This window comes from Olea europaea, chromosome 16, assembly GCF_002742605.1.
Source record: "Olea europaea var. sylvestris chromosome 16, O_europaea_v1, whole genome shotgun sequence".
Taxonomy (NCBI): domain Eukaryota; kingdom Viridiplantae; phylum Streptophyta; class Magnoliopsida; order Lamiales; family Oleaceae; genus Olea; species Olea europaea.
The window spans coordinates 8,523,338-8,530,930 of record NC_036252.1 but is presented as its reverse complement, the minus strand read 5'-3'; positions in this window follow the sequence as shown (position 1 = coordinate 8,530,930).

The following is a 7,593-nucleotide window of genomic DNA, read 5'->3' as shown; positions in this document are numbered from 1 at the left end:
TGAGTCGACTTTTTGCCGACTGTTAACAGTCAGTGGAATCGACTACTAGTCGAAAATGGCGAGTTTCTCGTATCCAATATAGAAAAGAAAAGAATAGATAAAGAAGAAGACAATGAAATTATCTGTTTTGTGTAATGTTAAGGCTTGTGCTATGATCTTAGCCTTAACGGGAACTAGAAGATAGAAACATGGACTAAGAATCCCATCAATGCATGAGAGATGATCGACTTGTACATCTTAATAATATGAAGGGAAAACAACAACATGATGATCATGTTTGTAAGAAGAAGTGGGTTTTGGGAGGTAATGATGGGGCCCTAGAAGGTTTCCTGAAAAATGTTGAGAACAAATTAGATCAAGTCAAGAAACGAATAAAGGAGATCAAGATCAAAGATCAAGAAAGGGGTTCAGGTATTTTCATGATTATTTTTTATTGTAATTGGACTAGCCCTTTTCATTATTTTCTTCCTAGATTCATGTATTGGTCTGCTTCCTTATTTATTCTTTGATGGATGTGGCTTCGTTGTTTGAATTAATTTTTAATCATTATATTATGGTTGGTATGGATAATGATGATAATTTAATTTGTTGGGCGGTAAGTGTTCTTGAGAATTTTTCTAGGAATGGCGATTCAATATGATTAGTCAATGCTATAAAATTCATTCAATCGTTCCTCTATTTTGTTAAATGTTCCTACTCTACAATTGCTTTAGATCTTCTTAAATGATGGATGATGTCTTATGAAGATCAAATGTGTAGTTTTTGTTTATATCCATCGATCATATGCGTCCATAAACTCATGATGTACCCATAGAAATAGTAGTATTTTGTTCTTTAGCGTAACTGAAAGTCGGTTCAATCGACTTTTCGTCGACGTCGAAAAGTCGGCTCAACCGACTATTAATAGTCAATGGAAAACACAGACGAAAAGTCGGCTCAATCGACTGTTAGTAGTCGGTGGAAACCATTGCCCCCTTTTTTTGCCCCATTAACTAACAACCATTTTCAACCTAAATAATCAAGAATTTACATCAACAATAACAATGTAATCCACAAAAAATCAAAAAATAAGTCAAAGGGAAAATAAAATGCTTAAAATCCAAAAATTTCTGACCTTGTTCTAAAAAATATGGTGGTGGTGATGGGGTAGACCGTGAGAATATTGAAGCTGGACCGGATCCGACCATAACAGTCGATTGTGTGATTTTTGGAATTTTTATTTTTTATTTTTCCTCTTCTCCCTCTCTCTCTCTCGGTAATGTAGAAGACGATGGCTAAGTGGAAACCTTGTCCATTATTTATCTAAAATATTTTTTTCACTTTAAAAAAAAAAATGGTCAAGGGCCAATGTAGAAATATGGCTTAGTCAACAAGTCATTTCTACTTATTTCCTCATTTATAACAAACTTTGGATCCAAGTAAAAACCATGGCTCTAACTATTTCAAATTCCCACCTAAACTCCTATCTTTAAATACAACGGATCTTTTCTAGATTTACTTCTTCAATTCCATTACTCTTCTCTCAATCTTGATTTCTTCGATTTCAATTATTCTCGTCTCAATCTCGATTTCTCTCTATTTCAATTGCCATTACTCTTATCTCAATCTTGATTTCTATCCATTTGATTCTCTTCTCATTGGCATACTTCACATTCAAAAAAGATCACAATCATGGCGGATGATGATGGTGGATTGGACAATCATTCCAGGCCTCAAAACAAAAAGTTTCAAGAAAGATGAGTTAAAAGCCAAGAAGAAAACATTCTTGACAAGAAAAGAATGTATAAAAAAAGAAGACAATGGAATTATCTGTTTTGTGTGATGTTAAGCTTGTGCTGTGATCTTAGGCCCTAATGGGAAAATAGAAACATGGCTTGAGAATCACATCGATGTACGTGAGATGATTGACTTGTACAGAAAAAAACTGTCTTAAGAAGTGAAAACAGCAACATTATGATCATGGTTGGAAGCGGGTTTTGGAAGCTGATGGAGGCTTTCTAGAAGGTTTCCTAATAATGGTTGAGAACAAATTAGATCAAGTCAAGAAACGAATAAAGGAGATCAAGAAATAGGTTCAGGTATTTTCATGATTATTTTTTATTGTGATGGACTTGCACTGTTCATTATTTTCTTCCTGGAATTCATGTAATGGTCTGCTTCTATATTTATTCTTTGATGAACATGGCTTCGTTGTTTGAATCGTGATATTATAGTTGGTATGGATGATAATGATAATTTAATTTGCTGGGCAGTGAGCGTTCTTCAGAATTTTTCTGAAAATGGCAATTGAATATGATTAGTTAATGCTTTAAATTTCATTCTCTCGTTCCTCTATTTTGTTATATGTTCCTACTCTACAATTGCTTTAGATTTTCTTAAATGAAGGATGATTTCTTGTGAATATCAAATGTGTAGTTTTTGTTTATATTTATCGATCATATACGTCCATAAACTCATGATGTATCCATAGAAATAGTAGTATTTTGATCTTTAGCATAACTAAAAGTCGGTTCAGTCTACTTTTCATCGACTTCGAAGAGTCGACTCAACCGACTGTTAACAATCGATGGAAATCGATTGCGGTTTCCACCGACTGCTCGCCCCTTTTTTTGTCCAATTAACTATCAACCATTTTTTATCTAAATAATCAAGAATTTACATCAACAATAATAATGTAATCCACAAAAAATCACAAAACAAGTCAAAGCGAAAATCAAATGCTTAAAATCTCAAAATTCTTGACCTTGTTCTAAGAAACATGGTGGTGGTGATGAAGTGACCATGAGAATGTTGAAGCTCGATCAATCCATCCTTAAAAAGCCAACTGTTTGATTTTTGAATTTTTTTTCTTTTTTTAGGTTTCTCTTCATATCTCTCTCTCTGCAATGTAGAAGATGATGACAAAGTGGAAACCTTGCCCATTATTTATCTAAAATATTTTTTCACTTTTTTTTAAAAAAAATTGGTGAAGTGCCAATGTAGAAATATGGCTTAGTCAACAAGCCATTTCCACTTATTTCCTCGTTTATAACAAACTTTGGATTCAAGTTAAAATTAGAGCTCTAACTATTTCAAATTCGTGTCTAAACTCGTATCTTTAGACCCAACAGATCTTTTCTTGATTTATCTCTTCAATTACATTACTCTTCTCTCAATCTTGATTTCTCTCGGTTTCAATTACTCTCCTCTCAATCTTGAGTTCTCTCTGTTTCAATTTTCATTATTCTCGTCTCAATTTTGATTTCTATCCATTTGATTCTCTTCTCGTTGGAATAATTCACTATTTTAGTCCGAATCTTGAAATATTTCATACTTCACATACAAAAAAAAAATCACAATCATGGCAGATGATGATGGTGGATCAGACAATCATTCCACGCCTTAAACAAAAAGGTTCAAGAAAGATGAGTTGAACGCCAAGAAGAAGGCATTCTTTACAAGAAAAGAATGTATAAAAAAGAAGACAATGATTATCTGTTTTGTGTGATGTCAAGGATTGTGTTGTGATCTTAGGCCCTGACGGAAAGATAGAAACATGGCCTCAGAATCGCATCTATGTAAGGGAGATGGTCGACTTGTATAGAAAAAACTGTCTTAATAACAATAAGTGAAAACACCAACATGATGATCATGGTTGTACGAAGAAGTGAGTTTCGGGAGGTGATGAAGGGGTCCTAGAAGATTTCCTGAAAATGGTTGAGAACAAATTAGATCAAGTCAAGAAACGAAAAAGGAGATCAATACCAAAGATCAAGAAACAGGTTCAGATATTTTTATGATTATTTTTTATTGTGATTGGACTAGCCCCTTTTCATTATTTTCTTTCTGGGATTCATCTAATGGTCTGCTTCTGTATTTATTCTTTGATGGATGTGGCTTTGTTATTTGAATCATGATATTATAGTTGGTATAGATAATGATAATAATTTAATTTTCTAGGCGTGAGAATTCTTGAGAATTTTTTTGGGAATGGCGATTGAATATGATTAGTCAGTGCTTTAAAATTCATTCTCTCATTCCTCTAGCATGTTCCTACTCTACAATTACTTTAGATCTTCTTAAACGAAGGATGATGCCTTATGAAGATCAAATGTGTAGTTTTTTTGTTTATATCCATTGATCATATGCGTCCATAAACTTATGATGTACCCATAGAAATAGTAGTATTTTGATCTTTAGTGTAAGTGTGTAACTGAATGTCAGCTTAGCCGACTTTTCATCGATTGCTCGCCCTCAAGGCCCCTTTTTTGCCCCATTAACTACCAATAATTTTCTACGTAAATAATAAGAAATTTACATCAATAATAACATTGTAATCTACAAAAAATCACAAAACAATTCAAAGGGAAAATCAAATGCTTAAAATCCCAAAATTCCTGACCTTGTTCTAAGAAATATGGTGGCGGTGATGTGGTAGACCGAGAGAATGTTGAAGCTCGATCGAATTCAACCTTAACATTCGACTGTGTGATTTTTGGAAAAAAAATAAAATTCGATTTCTCCTCTTCTTTCTCCCTCTCTTGGCGATGTAGAAAATGAGGAAAAGTGAAAATTTTGTCCATTATTTATTTAAAATATTTTTTTTCACTTTTTTTAAGTTGATGAAAGACCAATCTGAAAAAATATGGAAATAATATAGGCGCTTTCATTTAAAAAGCCTAGTCAAACAAAACATTAGTTTAAAAAGTCCACAAACTAAGTTTTTTGGGTAGAAGGCCTAAAGATATGAAAAATATGAAAAATATAATTTGTAAATGACTAAAATGACCTTACATACAAAAAAGATATTGCTGCCTTAATTCCCATTTCAATTCCCATTTGACCATAATTAAATTCTACCTTTCTTCCATTTGCTCTTAAAAAATCGACTGTAGAGATATGCAATTTCTTCTATCATCATCATTTTTCTCTACTTAATGAAACCGTAAACTCTACATTACCCTTTCCTTGAATACTCATTTGGTTTAAGTGGATAATAAAATCTTGCAATATTATTGTTGGGCATTTGGAAAAGAAGGGGGTGTTGTAATTTTCAATTTTTGGGTTAGTTTCTTTGTCTATTTTTTTTGAATAATTTCTTCATGTTGTTGTATATACGTTTATGGTTTTTATTTGTGAGCAATGATTTTGAATTAATTTTATCATTATATTAGAATTTTGATATGGGTTACTTTCAAACCCTTTTCTCATTACTCATCATTTGTATCAGTTAGAGTGAAGTGTAAGTTTGAAAAGGCATGTTTGTATATTCTTTTTATTGGTCTACTGTAAAACATATATTTAATTTTCGTCTATACATAACGATTTATATGTCATTTTATGCAATCCATAATGACTAACATATCGTTATCAGTACTGTACAATGTTCAAAATTTGATGAAATTTTTATATTGAATTACAATTATGGACACTGCGAATATGGTATGAATATCAGTTTGTTTTCTAGTTGAATATGAGCAATCGATTAAATGTGTTTAAAAATGAAAATATGCAGGGAATGGCAAACGAAAACAACTCATATTCTTGTTGCAAAAACTTTCTTATATGGAATTATATGATAAAAAGTCAAAAAGGTGTTGAACATCAATTCACAACTGTTTCGAAATTTAATTGAAAAAATCGAATGATTAAAGAATCTATTTACGACTTCAAATGGTTACGAGTACACTCATAAGATATCAGTGGACTGCATGTTTTTATTCTCAAATAAGATGGAACAAACCAATCCCTTGAAATAGAAACCAGTACTTTAGCTTCTGTTGGAGCACACTCTTTTATTAGTTCATTTATATTTATAGTGGATAATTGATTTGAAATTATTTCCTGCAACCTACATAATCATCATTGTGTTATCTTGCTCATTTACTTGCTTTCAATAGAAAGATTCAGAAACTTGGATGTTTTAATTTGTGATTTCGTACTGCAGCTCTCTTGAGGGACAGATTTATTCAATTTTGCTCTAAGAGGAATTTGGTATAGCAGGTCGAATATGGCGTCAACCCTTCCCATCCCAACCCAAAGAAAAATGGGGAACCTTGTTTTTTTCCCCCTTTTTTCTTTAGATGCTACTGGTGAATGACTTGTTTACATAGAAATAAGTAGTCCAGCATCTTAAGCAATTTATTCCTTCAGTTTCATCAAGATGTAGGTCGAAAGCATGTGTATATATATGTGTATGATAGAAACTATAATGCAATGGCTGACTTATATGCTAGGCGAACTTCCTAGTTTATCATCATAATTCATAATCCAAGTTTCTAAATTTGTGACAGTGCTGAGATTATAAATGATCAAAATTATTCAATGGACCCATAAAGATTATATCCGTTCATTTATATTTTTATAAAATTTTCCTAAAACATTCTTGATTCTTGAAGTTCTCGAGTAATAATCGTCTGAGATTAAGGTTGTAATATTGTCCTGACTCGTAACTTTATAATTTTGTGCTTATTCGAAGCACAAGATGATTTATTAAATTCCGTAGTCATTGTGCTATTGAAATGCAACGACGGTCATATAGTTACAGTTGATGACCTCTTTCAATCGTCTTACATATGTTGAAGGCATGATATGTGCTTGTGAACGGTCAAATCGTTATTTTTATGCAAAACGATATAATTAACTTTTTATATGAAAAAAACGATATCTATGTTCATTATACTTGTAATTTGAATTAGAACGATTCTAAACTCGTCAAATTTATACTAAAACGATATGAATGTCATTACTTTATTTGTGATTTTGATACATAACAACATCATTATCGTTTCAATACAAGTTTGAGGATGTTGATATCGTTTTAGTTTAAGTCATAACTAAAACTACACACATATCGTTTCAGTTAAAATAAAACGACAATTATATTGTTTCTGCTAAAAACAATGATTCGACCGTCCCTGACTACTAGTTATGCACCTAACATATGCAAGATGATCGAAATATGTAATTAATTGGGTTCAATTTCACTCAAAAGAAACTATGAAAATATTTTTGTTTTCATGATTGTATACCACCTTCGAACTATTCTGACGGAAAGTATCTTCGTTTGCTCTTTTTAAGTCAATTGAGTGGTATCAACCCACTTGATGACATCTTTCGATCGTCCTATGTATGTTGAAGGCATGACGGGTGGTTGTGGACGGTTGAATCATTAGTTTTAGCTAGAATGATATAATTATCGCTTTATATGAAAAGAACTCAAATGTGAAAGATAATTATGGAATCACAAATGTTCTCGTAGCTTCGTTTAAGTGAGATTGAACTTACTCGATGACTTATTTTTATCATCATATGTACGACGGATGTATGCGGGGTGGCCATGGATGATCGAATCATCATTTTTAAGCATAACAATATAATTGTCGTTGCAAGTGAAAAGAAACGATACCAATGTAGTTATAGTTATTATTTGAACTGTAACGATTTCAAACTTGTCAAAATTTGTAATGAAACGATATGAACGACGTTACATTATATCGTGATTTGATAATAATGATATCCATATCGTTTCATTACAAATTTGACGAGTTCAAACTCGTTGCAGTTCAAATAAGAACTAAAACGACCTATAAATCGTTTCTTCGAAAATAAAAC